Below are 17,507 nucleotides of genomic sequence, written 5' to 3' on the forward strand. Positions count from 1 at the left end.
TGGTTCAGAGAGCTTGCCAACAGACCACGCTCATATCTCTGAGTTGCTTCTTCTCCCTCCTTCACTCTCCCTCCCCCCATCCCTCTTTCCTTTCCTTCCCCCCTTCCCCCCACCCCACCCACCCAACTTTGTGAATGTGGAAATGGACCTCAGGCCTTTAAAACATGCTAGGCAATTGCTCTAGCACTGAGCCACATTCCCAGCCTAAGCCTGTTGGGAATGAGGAAACGCAATTCCCACTAAAAGAATATTTCCAACTACACAGTGCCCAGTGGCTCACTGGTTCTATAGCCTCTTTGCTGGTCACCTCCTTCTGCCCTTCCTCCCTCTCCAGTGCGTTCTCCAAACAACAGCCAGAGAACTCTCTTTTAAAACTCAAGCCACATGCTGTCCCTTTTAGCAGAGAATGTTCTGGAAGTCTCCGTGTTATCTGAGAGATGATCTGGGGCCTGCTCTTCTCCATCATCTGAGCTCAGGGCCAGTCACCACCCCCCCCCCCCTTTCTCTGCCTCAGTCACAGAGGCCTCTTGCAGTTCTTGGAATATTCTAGACACATTCGGAAACTTTCCACTGGCTGTGAGCACTGTTAGTGCTGTTCTCAGGCCTGCTCGTTCTTTACTGTCCACAGGGCTCTCTTCAGCACCCCCTCAAGGTGCCAACTTCTTACTAAATCCTTGATCATGCTTCCAAAACCTACCCCAATCCACCCCATCCCTTACTTACTGTTCAGTTCTCTTCTTCCATTCACCAATATAAAATATACCCTAGATTTCGCCTATTTGTTACCTTTCTGCCCCCATATAAATGTGAACTCCCGTGACTACAGGAATTTGGAATTAAAAAAAAAATTCTGTTCTGTTGTTCACTAGTTTCTTAGATGACAAGTGGTTTGTGATTATGCGTTTACTGCATACTGAGAACCTGAGTGGTGAGTGACTGGTGGGAAGGATCAAACAAATCCACGAGTGAGAGGTGGTCGCCTGGATTTAAGACGAGATGGCCTCGGGCTCACAGTTTACTTGGTCCAGAGAACCCATTTCTCTTGTTGAAACTCCTTGCAGTTTGACCCCCAGTGGCCATGCTTGCCAACAGAGCAGCCTCGCTTTTGTAAGGTTTTTTTATTCTGGACTTCCCTTCCACGGATGGGGCTAGAACCACGTTAAAATCATTCATGAGCTTTGTTGGACCAGGGGAGCCTGGGTGGGTTCGGAAGGAGAGAGGGTCAGCAACAGGGAGAGAAAGCTTGTAGCCTGCTTCCGACCTCCCATCACCCCTCCCTGCTGAGTCCAGGGTGGGAATGCTGGTGCTTGGGGAAAAGCTGAGGCCCAGTGCCTGCCCTGGGAGGTCTCAGGAGCTGATGATGGTCTTGCGCTGGGCCCACAGGCTCCATTGCCTCCTGTCCCTCCCAGCAGTTAGCAGCTTCCAAGGTCTGCCTAGCTCCTAGTTGACATCAGAGCCTAGGCCCTTCCTCTGCCTAGTAATGAGTCTTGCCTCCGACCTGGACCCCAAGCCCTCTCCTTGTGGTTAAACCTGTGGGATTGGAATGCTGCCATAGGGCACTCTTGGCTTGCTGTGACTTGACGTCATTGGTAGCAGGTGCTATGGGTGCTCCAGCTGCCTGTAGGCTATAGCATGGCCTCTGTGCCCCCCAGAATGGCTTATTGTAAATACTTATATTGCCTGTAGCTGGCCAGGGTATTTCTCCTGCAGGAGGACATGCCACAAGACAGAAACCACCGTCAACTGGACATGAAACACTCTGTCTGCTTCATCCCCTGGCGGGGAAACTTGAGGCATGTGTCTTGTCTCTCAGGGATCTCAGTAAGACTGAGTTCCAGTTGTCCACTGCAACAACCACCTCCATCACATAAAGTTCGATGGTTTGCCTCCCTTCCTGGAGTCACTGTCAGATTGGGGTGGGTTCTTTGTTATCCATCCCCCTTGTGAGAGGCAGGGTGTTGTTGTTGGTTTACTTGTGTCCTTCCACGGGATATGATAAAGGTTTCCCATCCCTTGGTACCTGTGACTGTCACCTTATTTGGAAATGAGGCCTTTGTAAATCTAGCCAAGATGAAGTCACAGTGGATTAAGACATCCAGTGCCAGCTATCTTTAGAAGAAGAGTAGAGAGGGCTTGATAGGGCCTGGTGTACAAGCACTAGGGCCTGAGTTCAAATCCTCAGCATTCCCATGAGAAGCCATACATGGTCCTGGGATGCTAACACCATGAAGGCACAGACAGGAGGATTCCTGGAGCTTGCTGACCAGCCAGCTCACCCTAATCAGCTAGTCCCAGGTCCTAGTGAGAACCTCCATCTCAAAAACCAACCAACCAAACCAAGTGAATAAATACAGAGCAACAGAAGACGATGCGGGACATCAATCCTGTGGCCTCTATATGCACACACACTCACTCACACAGAGAATTCTAGAAGGCAGGTGTTCAAACTTGAGGTGTTGGGGCAATGAGATGATGACCCAGTGGATAAAAGCATTTGCTGCCAAGCTTGATGACCTGTGATGGATACTAAAGACCCACATGGCTATCTATAGGAAAGAACCAACTCAATAAATTCTCAACGATGGAAGCTGTTCTCTTGGTGGCAGCTTGTTATGGCAGCCTGAGGAAGCTGACAAGGGCTACTCCCCTCCCCTTGGAATCTGAGTTAGGCCTGAGCTACTTTGGACCAATAGCAGATGGGGACCAGATGCTGGGCCTAGACCTGAAGAGGCCTGGCAGCTTGCACTTCCTCTCTGTTGGAACCCATTCACTGTGCAGTGGGGGGTGGGTGGGGGGGTGAGGGGGAGTCCAAGCAACCATATAGGCCAGTCCTCCCTTCCTCTGTAGGAAGAATCATGGCTCCGGCTGAGCTGTCAGGAAGCAGCCTGCGCCAACTTGCTAGGTCTTTAGGAAATAAGGCCTTCCAGCTCCAGCCAAGATGCTCCCACAGATGCGTGTTCAAATTGTAAAGTTGTGAGCAAATTAATGTTTCTGTGAGGCTTTGAGTACTGGGGTGGTTCACTGCCAAGGGGGTAGATAGCTGTAACACCTCTGAATGGCTTGTACTCTAGCCTATTTTTTTCTCTGAGACAAGGTCTCACTTTGTAACCCATGCTGGCCTGGAGCTTACACCATAGTTAACAACTGGCCCCAAACTTGTGATCCATCTGCCTCAGCCTCTTCAAAACTGAGATTAGAGATGCGATCCACGATGTCTACAATATTCTAATCTTCTCATCTTTAAAAAAAAAAAATCTACCTCTGGCCGGGTGTGGTGGTGCACACCTTTAATCCCAGCACTCGGGAGGCAGAGGCAGGTGGATCACTGTGAGTTTGAGGCCAGCCTGGTCTACAAAGTGAGTCCAGGACAGCCAAGGCTACACAGGGAGACCCTGTCTCAAAAACAAAAACAAAAAAACAAGTAAACAAACAAACCAATCTACCTCTGGAGACATTTCCTGCTCTGGTTAGACTGTTTCTGTCTCACTGCCACTCCAAAGCTCACGTTGAAATCTGCATTGCCAAAGTATTGGGAGGCAGGCCCAACGGGAAGTGCTAAGTCACCAGCAGCTGAGTAAGCACAGAAATCTGACCCTTCTTTCACCCCACTTCCTTTTGCCATGTGAGGATGGGCTAAGGAGGACCCCCATCAAGACCAGTTCTTTATAAATTGCCCAGTTTGTGGCATCGTGTTAGAGCAGCAGAAATCAGATTAAGAGACATCTCCTGTTCCTCCTCCTCCTCCTCCTCTTCTTCTTCTTCTTCTTCTTCTTCTTCTTCTTCTTCTTCTTCTTCTTCTTCTCCTTCTCCTTCTCCTTCTCCTTCTCCTTCTCCTTCTCCTTCTCCTTCTCCTTCTCCTTCTTCTTCTTCTTCTTCTTCTTCTTCTTCTTCTTCTTTTTGGGACAGAGTTTGAGGCCAGCCTGGTCTACAAAGTGAGTCCAGGACAGCCAAAGCTAACACAGAGAAACTCTGTCCCAAAAAGAAGAAGAAGACTGACTCCTACAGTGCTGGGATTACAGGCTTGCGCCACCTCGCCCGGCATGGCCCATGTTCCTTCATGTAAATCGAGTTTTGCTTCAGCCTCACCCTGGTTCTAGCCACCTCACTTCTCCAGGCCTCACCGCTCTAAATATGTTTGCTGTCCTCTTTCCCCCACATACTGACACCTAGCTTCTTTGCCTCAGCTGCGTGCGCCATACCGCTGTTTTCAATTAACAGGATTGGGATCTGGTGACAATCTGCGTGCTGCCTGTAGCCTCCCAGGCTACACTCCAAGAGCACGCCTCCATGTGGCTCCTAGTGGGAGCTGGCCTCTGCCCACTCCTGGTTTTGACCCGTGTTCTCCAGATTGGTAGACACCAAGTGTGCCTTCCACCCTATTAGTCCAACAGTAGCTCTAAGTATCTGTCACAACAGCCTTATCTGATGCCACATTTAACCTCGTCACTAACGCTGAAAACCCAAGAGTGGAGACTTTTGAATGGCATCCAGAAGGCGGCCATGCCTTTGCAGAAGGTTGACATGGCCGAAGCCCTGACTCTTCTCACCCTGCTAAAAACTCATTCAAGCCTGACCCCAGTTCTGACTATCAAGGGGAGATATACTGGGGCTTCTGGGAAATACTGAATTGCTCTTAAGAAAGGTTGTTCTGCTCTTTCAAAGGTCCTGAGTTCAATTCCCAGCAACCACCTGGTGGCTCACAACCATCTATAATAAGATCTGATGCCCTCTTCTGGCCTGCAGGTGTACATGCAGGGTAAAGCACTATACACACACACACACACACACACACACACACACACACACACACACACACACACACTAAATAAATAAATCTTTTAAAAAAAGTTGTTCAAAGTCTAACTTTTTTTCTTTTTTCCCTGCAGACTCACGTTTATGTACATGTCACCTTGGGTGGTCCTACGCCCTTCGGGACCTCTAAAGAAAGCAGTTTTAACATAATGCTGATGTCAGTGGAGATAGCTGGCTCCTTGTAGATGTGATGGGACTGCAGAATGGCCCCACTTTTCCTTTTCTTGTTATTGGCAGCACCAGCTTCCTTAGAACTTAAGCCAGTGCTTTTTCAGCTGTGAATCAACCAATCAATGTATAAAGTCAATTAAGTGGGTCATAGCCACCAATCAGAAAATCCAGCCAGATCAGGGGAGAACAAAAGCAAAGATAGCACAGTGCATCTTGGGCAGTAGTGTTTCATGAGATTTTCATGTGTTGATGTGTGTGTGTGTGTGTGTGTGTGTGTGTGTGTGTGTGTGCACATGCCACAGGGATTGTGTGGAAGTGTGCATATCTATGCATACATGCTACAGTGAGTGTGGGGAAGTAGGTGTGCGTCTATGTGTGTATACACACATGCCATAATCAGTGTGTATGTGTGTGTATACTGTATTCACAAATTGCACAGGGACTGTGTGGCACACATGTCACAGAAGGTATATGGAAGTGTGTGTGTGTGTGTGTGTGTGTGTGTGTGTGTGTGTGTGTGTGTACATACATCAGGGAGTGTGTGGACAGGTCAGAGGACTACTTGCAATAGTTGGTTTTTCTCCTTCTATGATCTGGATTCAGAGATGGAAAGCAGGACTAGTGGTTTGGCAGAGAATACTTTTACCTATTGAGTCATCTGGCTAGCCCCAAGTTGAAGCTTTCTGATCCTTTAAGACCATGTCGTCATTCCTTAGTCCTGGCTGGCCTGGAACTCAGGGTGTAACCCAGAATGACCTTGGACTCTCAGCAATCCTCCTGCCTTCAAGTCCCAAATGCTGAGTTTACAGTTATATACCGTTATGTCCATTTCTCTCCTTTCCCTCTCCTCCTATTTCTCCACCTCTTTTCAGTGCTGAGGGACCACACGTATCCTAGGGAAGCTATAGGCTACGTTTCAGCCCTAGTTTTTTGTTTTTGTTTTCATTGTAAAGCCCACTCCTCTTGCTCTGCCTTCCAGGCACTGGCACTGCCGGTGTATGGCGTTGTGCCTCTTTGGCCTTGACGTTTCCTGTACAGTGAGCTATGCCTCTTCTTCTGCCCTAAGCCTCTCTGCAGGTTCCTTTCTGGCCTTTTCCTCCAGATCCTCACCTCTCTTCTCACTCTGCTCCCAGCTGACCATCCTACCGTCTCCCTCCCAGCAGCCAAGTCTCAGTGCAGGCTTGTTTCTTGCCCATCTGGGTGGAGAGCTTGGGGGTGAGCTCCAAGAAGCTACTTTGGTGCATGCTTCGTCTTTGAAGTGCTCTGGGGGAGGGTGTCTAGCACTGGCACTTGGGAGGGCGGCACACAGGATGCATTCTTCCACTAAAGGTTGGGCAAGTCTTGCCGAGATCCTAGGGATGGAGAGAAAATGACAGTGGTGCCTCTCAGCAGCCATCCAGCATAGTGTGACAATGACTATGCCAGCACCAACTCAGAACTCATTCAGAGCTGCCTCACAAAAGCCACGTAGCATCCTGACAAAGGGGCTCTGTGACCATGGCTTTCCAGCTGAAGTGTAGAAAGGAAGGGTCCCTTTTACCATGTCATATAGCCTGGAAGAGGCTGGGGGAGGGGAGGGGCAGGTAGAAGACAAAGACTGACACTTGAGGTTGTCCCCTGACTTCCGTAAGTGTACCAGGACATGAACCTCCCCTCCTCTCTCTGCTGTCTCTCAGACACACACAGACACATACACTCACACACACAGACATGCTTACACACAGAGACATACACTTACACACAGACACACACACACATAGAAACACACTTACACACAGACACACTCACACACTGTATGAACATACATACTCACACAGACACACAGACACACAATGCACACATACACATGCACATACACCCCACAAAGACACACTGAAAGGGGTGATGCAAATCTATAAAATACAGTATCCAGAGAGGTGGAGACAGGAATATTGCTGCAAGTTTGAGGCTTGCCTGGTCCACATAGCAAGTTCAAGGTCATTCAAGGCTACAAAGCAAGTTTGATCTCAAATCAAAACCAAGGGGTCAGCAAGATGGCTCACTGTGTGAAGAAGCTTTCTGCCAACTCTAATGACCTGAGGTTGATCCCTGGGACCCACATGGTGAAAGGAGAGGATCAATTCTAAGAAGTGGGGTACATGGGCACGCGCGCACACACACACACACACACACACACACATGGCTACCCACATGAGAACATCGAGCTTGTGTGCACATACATAATAAAAAATAAATAGCCGGGCATGGTGGCGCACGCCTTGTGTTTAATCCCAGCGCTCGAGAGGCAGAGGCAGGCAATTTGCTGTGAGTTCGAGGCCAGCTTGGTCTACAAAGTGAGTCCAGGACAGCCAAGGCTACACAGAGAAACCCTGTCTTGAAAAACCAAAACCAACCAAGCAAGCAAACAAACAAACAAAAAAACTAAACAACAACAACAACAAAACAAAAAACAAACAAACAAACAAAAAGGAAGAAAGAAAAAGAAAAGGAAAGTGGTCTATTCCCCATCTCCTATTTGTTCTTTCTCTGGAGACTTTCCCTGTACACTGATCCAAGTCCTCCTGCAGCAGAGAGCCCACCATGGCGGCCCAATGCATTCTTTAAGCCTGGCTTGGGCTGCCCCTCCTCGGGCTAGCTGGGTGTTGCTCCAGGCAAAGTGATTAAAGTTGGTCCCTCCAGAGAGGGCCTGTGGTAGAGAATCGAAGACATGGACGATGTTCATATTTGCTGCTCATTTCCAAGGCTGAGATACAGGATGGAAATATTAGACCGCACAGCAAGCCCCGAAGGGTTGTCGGTTCACAATTGGAGCAGTGAGGATGAGAATCAAGACCAAAATCCCATCTCTGAAAATGTTAGGAATTCAGGGGACCATCAGGTACCTGCAATCCTTGAAGGGCTCATTGCGAAAGGAAACAAACAAACCAAACCAAAACCAAACCAAAACCCTGTGTTTGTGAGAGTGAGAGGCTCTTGGTCCCACTTCTAATTGCACCTGGAAAGGGGCTTAATATCTCAGCCAATTTCTCCATCATCTTTTGCAAATCTTGGGCTGCTCAGGTCTCCGGGGGCTTTGTGTAATAAAACGGGATGGTTAAAGGGCATGTTTCTGCATTAACGAATCTTTCTGCACTGGCTGGGCCGGAGCAGCATGTAAATGTTTACTGTAATTAAGAGATGAAGTTGTCAAGGCATGGTATTTTGGTGGCTGGATTGGAGTTCCTGCCACCCATCATCGCTAGAGAAGGAAGAGGAACAGGAAGAAACAGCGAGAAGAGAAGATGGAAATAGATGCCTTCCCCAGGAGCCTGGTTGATGATGATGATGATGATGATGATGATTATTATTACATATAAATTTATATTATTACACATGTATACAATAAATTGCCTGTAGCAAGAAGAACCATGACACAATCAGGAATTATATAAATGTTACATTCTTAGTGTTTTGGCTATTTGTATTTGGCAGCCTTGAAGAAAGCATCTTCCCTATCTTGGTGCGTCTAATATTCTGAATGTAAATCAGTCTCCATCACATCTTGTCATTAGCAACTTAAAACATCTATCTAGACCTAAACACATCTTAATCCTTAAACAACCAAGCTTCATTGTAAAACTAAACTATCTGGTCTTCAACCCATCAGAGCCTGGTTTTTTGTTTTTGTTGTTTGTTTTTTGTTTTTGTTTTTGTTTTTGTTTTTACAGACCCTTTAGCTGGTGGTAGAGGTGAGAGCAGAGGACAGGTAGGGGGACGGGAGGCGTGGCTGGGCTCAGCTTTGTCCTCTGGCTGCCTTAGTGTGGCCTTAAGCTTTCTCACACCTTCTCTAACCAATACAGGGGATCTCTGGGGGCTGGACTTGTGGCTTGCTTTCGTTTGGTTTGGTTTTGATGACACGCTGGTAGAGAATTTTAACACTCAAAAAAATACCCCAAGCCCTACAAGCCGTGAGTGATGGTGTACTCCCAAAACTGGGCTGGTGGAAGCAGGGATGATCTTTGGTTTGAAACTAGACAAGTATTGTTATATACTCTCTATAATCTATCTTTAATTTGCTTGAGTTTGACGTACAAATTAGCTTTTTTTTTTTTTTTTTTTAAACTGGTGTTCTCCAGGCAGAGGTGGCACACACCCTTAATTAAGCACTCTGGAGGCAGAGGCAGGTGGATCTCTATGAGTTCGAGGTCAGCCTGGTCTACAGAGTGAGTCCAGGACAGCCAGGGCTATTACATAGGGAAACCCTCCATTAGATGTCAATTTCAGTTAGATCACCTTCATATATTTACAAACTTTTAGGAAGCTTCTATTGTATTAGGTTTCTATACTACCCTTCAAATGCCCCTTAATTTTAGCTGCCTCTCCCCATCTTCCCTCCCTCATCCCCTTTCCCCTGACTTGATTCTCCCATTCCAGCCCCACCCCACATCCATCCCTAATGATCCTAGTTCCCCATCCTCCTTAGTCCCTTACCCTATACCTACCTCTGTAGTTCTAAGGACTGTAGCTTGGTTATCATCAACTGGACAGCTAATATTCACATATAAGGGAACACGTGCCATATTTGCCTTTCTTGGTCTGGGATACCTTAGTCAGGATGTTTTTTTCCCCCTAGGTCTATCCATTTGCCTGCAAATTTCATGATTTCAATTTCCATGGTTGAGTAATACTCCACATTTTCTTTATCCATTCTTCTGTTTAAGAACATCTAGGGTGGGGGCTGGAGAGATGGTTCAGAGGTTAAGAGCTCTGACTGCTCCTCCAGAGGTCCTGAGTTCAATACCCAGCAACCACATGGTGGCTTACAACCATCTATAATGTGATCTGATGCCCTTGTCTGGCCTGCAGCTATACATGTGGATAGAGCACTGTATGCATAATAATAAATAAATATTTTTTTAAAAAAAGAACATCTAGGGTGTTTCCAATTTCTGGCTATTATGAGCAGCAGTGAAAATGGTTGAACAAGTGTCCTTGAGCAAGTGGTAGGATGAAATGTCCTTTGGGTACACACCCAGGAGGGGTATAGCTGGGTCTTGAGGTGGATCGATACCTACTTCCTGAGGAACCACCATACTGATTTCCACAGGGGCTGTTTGGGTTGCAGCAGGTGTTTCTCACCACTGAGCCATCTCTCCAGCCACCAAAGTACTACATTGAACCTAAGCTTTTGTGCATGTGAGGACGTATTGTATCAACAAGTTCGATGCCTAGCCAACCTTTCCTTTTGACTCCTTGTGATTCCCCATGGGCTGCATTTTCCTGTCTCCATCCTCTAAACCACTAATCTGTCACCATCATTATAAATTACTTTGCATTTTCTAGAACTTTAGGTAAATGGGGTGGAGTGGTATGTCATCTCACTGTGCTTTCCACAAGAAGAGTTAGTTTGGTGCTATGGCTGTGCTGTGTGCTAGACTAGTTTGTGCCATTTATTTGTTTGCATATTTATTAGTTGTTTGTTTATGAGACAGGATTTCTCTGTATAGCCTCTGGCTGTCCTAGAACTCACTCTGTAGACCAGGCTGGCCTTGAACTCACAGAGATCCACCTGCTTCTGCCTCCCGAAGCTGGAATTGAAGGTGTGTGCCATAACACTTGTCTGGTTTTTCCTTTTTATTGCTGAGAAGCAGCCCATTGTGAGAATATGAACTGTTGGTTTATAGGCCCTCTGGTTGTTTCCAGGTTGATGCTATGAGGGCGAATGTTTGGCTACCACATTTGTACAGGTGTGCTTTCATTTCTCTTGGGTAAATCCCTAGAAAAGGAATGGCTAGATTGGTCACAGGGTGTATGTTTAACTTAGTAAGACATTGCCAAACTCTTTCTGAAAGTGGTTGTACCATTTCCTGCTCTTATCAGAAATAGCATATGGTGTTCCTGTTATTAGTATTTGGTATTAACATTCTTTTTTAATTAATTAATTTTTTTGAGACAAGGTGTCTCTGTGTAGCCCTGACTATCTTTAACTTGCTCTGTACACTAGGCTGGCCTTGAACTCATAGAGCCCCGTGCTTCTGCCTCCCAAGTGCTGGGATTAAAGGTTTGAGCCACCATATCTGGCTTAACATTCTTTTACAATTTTTAGTAATTCCATCTAGCTGTATTTTATTAACTTACTTGTTGGTGTTTTGACATAGGGTCTCAGGACATAGCCCTGGTTGGCCTGGATCTTGCTATGTGGACTAGGATGGCTTTGATTAAAGGCATGTGCCATCATACCTGGTGTTCAATAATTATCATCCAGTTTTACACTTAATATTCTTTTTCTCTCTTATCCCCGCCCCCACCAACTCCCCCCCCCCCCCGATCTTATTCAAGAGTTATTCTGTAGCATTTGCCCCTCTCCCAGTTCACAGCAGAGGATTTGGGGGGATCTAAACCAACCTCATATGGGTACAAGAAAGACGGTCCAAAGAGTTTGTCCATCTTCCATCTTTTTTCTTCTTCCAATTCCCAAGGCATGCAGCTACACATATGCAGGCAAAATCCCACACCAGAGTTGACCTGTAAGACATCCAGCTCTGGGAACAGAAATGTCATCCACAGTCTGTTTGAGAATCTTAATGAGGGGAAAATACCCATGACCCCCAACCTTGACACACAGTGACTATAAAACAGGCACCTAGGTCTCCCCTCTTTTCACTCCCTGGCCTCTACACCTTGTCCATCAGCCAAGAAAAAATACATTAGCACACCCCCACCCTTCAGCCTGTTAAAATGAAATCTGTCCAACATCCCTCATCCAAGCATGGAGGGTGCTGGGAGAGTGAACCCCGAGCATTGTCAACTGGTTAATGCAAGAGCTTTCCCTCTTGCATTAGAAGAGGGAAATAGAAGAGCTTGGCCCGCACTCTTATTTAGGAAACAGAGAGATGCTTCTGGTTGGCACAGGTGAAAACCAGTGGCCATTGAAGGGGTTTTGCTTCACCGGATTTGACTAGAGATTGCAGAATGCGTATGCCCCAGAAGGGTCTGACTACCTGCTCATCCTTGCTAACTGGGCACATCCTTAAAGGAGCTGGGAAGCAGTGGAAAATAAAAGCAGTATGGTCAGAACAAGAGTTGGTGGCTCACGGCTGAGCTGTGGTGGCGCACACCTTGAATCCCAGCACTCGGGAGGCAGAGGCAGGCGGATCTCTGTGAGTTCGAGGCCAGCCTGGTCTACAAAGCGAGTCCAGGACAGCTAAGGCTACACAGAGAAACCCTGTCTCGAAAAACCTTACAAAAAAAAAAAAAAAGTTGGTGGCTCCTGGGACAAATGCCGCAGGGCCATTCATAAACAGCTACTTTGCCATCCCCTGCGGACTTACTGATCCTCCAAAGGGAAGAAAGGGACAGGAACTCATAATGGGTATAGGATTGCTTTGCTCACCTCTCAGGCTGTCGGTCAAATGGAGGCAGGGGTCAACAGCACTAAAGACAACCGCAGGGCGCCAGGAGATCCCTTAAGACTTCAAGATAGAGAAGCATTCATTTACCCGACACCCCCCCCCCCCCCCCCCCCCCCCGCCTGCTGATCCTGTCTAGCCACATGACATCAAAGTGGCCAATTCCCATGTCCCATTCATGTCTCTCTCTCTCTCTCTCTCTCTTTTTTTTTTTTTGTGACAGAGTTCCTAGCCCAGGCAGGCCTTGAACTTGCTAGATAGCCGAGGATGACTTTAAACTCCTGAGCCTGCTGAATGCTGACATGACAGGCTTGTCACTGTGTTTGGTTTTATGCTGAGCTGGGGACGGAACCAGCCCATTGTTTTTCTTCTAGCTTTTCTTGTCTGTCTGTCTGTCTGTCTGTCTGTCTCTCTCTCTCTCTCTCTCTCTCAAGACAGGTTTCTCTGTGTAGCCCTGGTTATCCTGGAACTCTGTATAGACCAGACCGGCCTTAGAGATCTGCCTGTTTCTTTCTCTCAAGTGCTGGGATGAAAGGCATGTACCACCCAGCTCGCTGTTCAGATTTTTCAAATTTCACAAGCAATGTTTTAGAGCACTGGGGTTTGGTCATCAAGTGTAAGGATGGACTAGCTGGTACAGGCCTGGTTCACAAATCCAAAGAACTAGCCTGCTTTAAGAAAACTAAGCTGGAGTCTGGTTGGTAGTGGTAGTGGAGGTGGCGGCAGTGCAGCTTTTAAACCCAGCATTTGGGAGGCAGCTGTAGGTGGATCTTTGAGTTTGAGGCCAGTCTGATCTACAGAGTGAGTTCCAGGGCAGCCAGGGCTACACAGAGAAACCCTGTTTTGAAACCAACCAACCAACCAACCAACCAAAGAAAGAAACAAAACAAAAACAAAACAAACAAACAAAAAAGAAAACTAATCAGGGAACTGATTCCACAAGGTTGTCCTCTCACCTCTGTTTGTGTTGCAGCATGCACATGCCTACACACACACACACACACACACACACACACACACACACACACACACACACACACACACACATACACACAAATCAATCAGTTGGGTATGAGAATGCAGACATGGCTCATCAGTTAAGAGCACATGCTACTTTTCCAAAGGACCAGAGTTAAGTTCCCAGCAGCAGCCTGACTTTTAGGGCTGGAGGGAGATGAGAGGAGGAAAGCGATGAGCTCTTCTGTTAGTGAATCCCTCACAGTAAACCACAGGACCTCCTCAAAGGGAAATCCAGATCCCTGACCCTGGGCTTGCTTTTAGTAGTCCCCTCCAGGGAGGAAGTTCTCCTTCACTGACTAAAGCACAGAAGTGGCTGTCTTGGGGTAATGATGGTCCTCTCTCTCTCTGTCTCTTTCTGTTTCTCTGTCTCAGTTTCCGTCTCTCTGTCTGTCTGTCTGTCTCTGTCTCTGTCTCTCTCTCTTTCTGAGGCAGGGTTTCTCTATGTTATCCTGGCTGCCCTGCACTCACTTTGTAGACCAGGCTGGCCTCAAACTCACAGTGATCTACCTGCCTCAGCCTCCCAAGTGCTGGGATTAAAGGCATGTGCCACCATGCCCGGCTGGTCCTCTCTTAACAGGTCTCTGAACATCTGCCAGGCCACCCAATGTCCAGCTGTCACTCAGGGGTGGGAGTCTCTTCTCCACCAGTCTTCTTTCCTTAAGTGGTATGAAGAGAAAACTTAGATCACAGTAGTTGTCCCTAAAGAGCATCTCCCGGGTGCCTCCTGGAATTAGTAGTATCTGACTGACGTAGCTCGAATGTGTTCCAGAAGTCCCAGGTTGTAACAGTTCCTTTTCTAGGGGATGTGAAGAAAGTGTTTGAGGGTACAGTCTGTCATGGGGGAGTCATGGAGGCAGGAGCAAGAGATGCAAACATGGTCACATGCCATCTATTCTGCAAGCAGAGAGTGAAAAATCCCTTCCTTTTATTTTTTTATTATTTTTGAGATTGTCTTAGTATATATATATATATATATATATATATATATATATATATATATATATATATATATATATATATATATATATATATATATATGTAGCCTGGGCTGTCCTGGAGCTTGCCATGTAGACCAGGCTAGCCTCAAATTCACAGAGATCTATTTTTCTCTGCTGGGACTAAAAGATACATGCCCCACATAGCTTTATCCTACCCATATTTAGGATGGGATTTCCATCTGACTTTAGCCTAGCCAAGAAAATCCCTCAGGTCCATGCCCAGAGGTTTGCCTTGCATGGTAATTGTTAGGTCCTATGATGTTGACAGCCATCACACAGAGATCATTCCCTTCAGTATCAGTGGCCCGCCCTGAGCTAGGTGTCTGAAAGAAGTCTCTGGGTCAGAAGGGCCAGGCTGAGAGGCCCCTGACAAAGTCATACCCTGGGAGGCTAGGTTGGAAAGGTTGATGGTGAGGTTGGTCCCTATAGGTCACCAAATGCGAGCCCCAGCCGTACAGCCTCCTACTGACTGGCAGGGCTGGGTATCCTTGGTGCTCGATGGGTGTGGTACACGAAGCTGGGTATCCTAATGCTGGTCTCCTGGTCATCATCACTTGGGAGAACAGGATCCATGTGAATGGAAGGCAAGTCTGACCAATGATTCCTCTGTGTCTCTGTGACTGTTACATAGGCAATGCTGGTGCATAGCTATAATCTCAGATCTCCAGAGATAGAAGCTGGAGGCTGACCACTAGCCCAAGGCCAGCTGGGCCTACATCATGAGACCCTGCCTCAAACACCACCACCACCACCACCACTACCACCACCACCACCGCAACAAACTGTTGAACAGGGGTAGAGTGTTTCGCGTGCTTGAGGCCCAAGGGCTAATGTCTAGTATTGAGAACAGTTTCTCAGGGAAATCTATTCAAACACTAATGTTTGCCTGTGTATGCTGGCCTAACTATAATCCCAGCTCCCTGGGAAGCTGAGGGGAGAAGATAGCAAGCTCAAGGCCTATCTGGGCTACTCATTGAGTTTGCCATTAGTTTTGACAGTTTAGCAAGACCCTGTCTCAAACTAAAATCATCATCATGATGATCTTCACCCTCATTCTCCTAGTGCAGTGGTTCATGCTTGTAATCCCAACACTTGAGAGACTGAGGCAAGAGCATCCCAAGTTCATTGTCAGCTTCAGTTACAAATAGCTAAAGCCGGGTGTGGTGGTGCACACCTTTAATCCCAGCACTTGGGAGGCAGAGGCAGGCGGATTGCTGTGAGTTTGAGGCCAGCCTGGTCTACAAAAGGAATCTAGGACAGCCAAGGCTACACAGAGAAACCCTGTCTTGAAAAACCAAAAACACAAACAAACAAAACCAAAACAACAACCCCCCCCCTCACCCCGCCCAAATTAATAGTTACGGCCAGTCTGGCCTAAATCAGACTTGCTAAATCAGACTTGCCACAAAACAACAAACAGCCGGGCAGTGCTGGCATGTGCCTTTAATCCGAGCACTTGGGAGGCAGAGGCTGGTGGATATCTGAGTTTGAGGCCAGCCTGGTCCACAGAGCAAGTTTCAGGACAGCAGGGGAGTAAGTAAAGGCTACACCAAGAAACCCTGTCTAGAAAACAAACCAAAACCACAACCAAAACAATCCTCAACCAACCAACAACCACCACTAATGACAACAAAACCCCAAACAAAACAAAGCCCCAAATCAAACCAAACCAAACAAAAACTACCACCACCAACAAATAAAGAAGCAAAACTTTAGAGGGAAAAGACTCCTTGAAATGAAACTGCCTATTTCTGGTCTTCTGACAGGCCTTCCCAGTCCAGTGAGGGACCCAGTCTATGCCACTCGCTGGCGGCAAGGTGAGGTCTGTTAGGTGTGGTTCTGTCTTTGGAGGCAAGCTGGGTCTGCAAGCAGTGTTGGTACAGGTGAGTCACCTGGTTTCCTGGATCCTGGAAAATTGTGCCCACAGCATTTTTTCCAGGCTGTTCTTTGAAGTCTTAAAGATGAAAGCTTTGCAAACCATGGCCACTCCCAACTGCAATGGAGGTGGACTGTGAGCCGGAGTTGGGGGCCGGGAGAAAGGGGACAGATGTTTCCTGGAGTGGGAGTGGAGCAGAAGTGGAGTAGGGGGCTGAGGGGTGAGGCAGAGGTGCAGTGGGCTGAGAGGCGCAGGCACCATTTCAGCTCTGCCTGTGGAGACAAGCCCCAGACCCTGCCATTTTCCTGACAGAGACTTGTTGCGGGGAGAGGGGCAGAAAGAAAATCCCCACCTGCACCAAGCCACTTCCCCCAAAACACTCGGGTACACTGCTCTCACCCAGTGATGTTTGGAAACGGGTCCTTGTGTTTTTGGAAGTCACAATGCCAGGGATAGACCTGTGTGGTAAAAGAGTATCTGTCCCCAAAAGCTAATAAAGTGTCCTGGGTGGAGAAAGAAGTTGGCTGCGTGGTCGGTATAAATTAGTCAATTGCTTAAGTGGTATTTAGTCCTGTTCTTTCAGGATCTTGAACTGATTTTGGGGTGCCAATCAGTTCCTGGGGGGTTTGGTGGTCCAAACCATGTGGCCACTGCTGAACTATGTCCGGGCTACCAACCACACAGAAGACAGAGTTACCAGAACCTTTCTATATTAAAGGTGCACAGATCCCATGCCCCACTTTTTAAATGTTCTAGTTATGAGCTGGGCGTGGTGGCACACGCCTTTAATCCCAGCACTAGAGAGGCAGAGGCAGGTGGATCGCTGTGAGTTTGAGGGCAGCTTGGTCTACAAAGTGAGCCCAGGACAGCCAAGGCTACACAGAGAAACCCTGTCTCGGAAAAAAAAATGTTCTAGTCACTTGAGCAGAGAATATTAGAGAGCTTTAAAGAATAGGCTTAATTTCCAAAGCAATCGGGAAACTCTCCCTTCTATTCAATTTGAATTTGTTTTTGTTTTTTTGAGAATTCATTTCACACCTAATATTTCAGGGATGTCTAACTGCTTGGGTGATCTTTGCACGGAGCTGTGGGGGTGCCAGGCTGGGAGAGTCCTCGCTGATGTGCCTGGGAAGGCTAGCCAATGCGCAACAAGGCGAGCTGCTGTTTTGTGGCTTTAAATATTAACAGTGGGTCTTCACGATGAAGGCTGCCAGTTTCTTTCTCTGTGTTGGCGAGTCTGCC

This window comes from Acomys russatus, chromosome X (assembly GCF_903995435.1).
Source record: "Acomys russatus chromosome X, mAcoRus1.1, whole genome shotgun sequence".
NCBI lineage: Eukaryota > Metazoa > Chordata > Mammalia > Rodentia > Muridae > Acomys > Acomys russatus.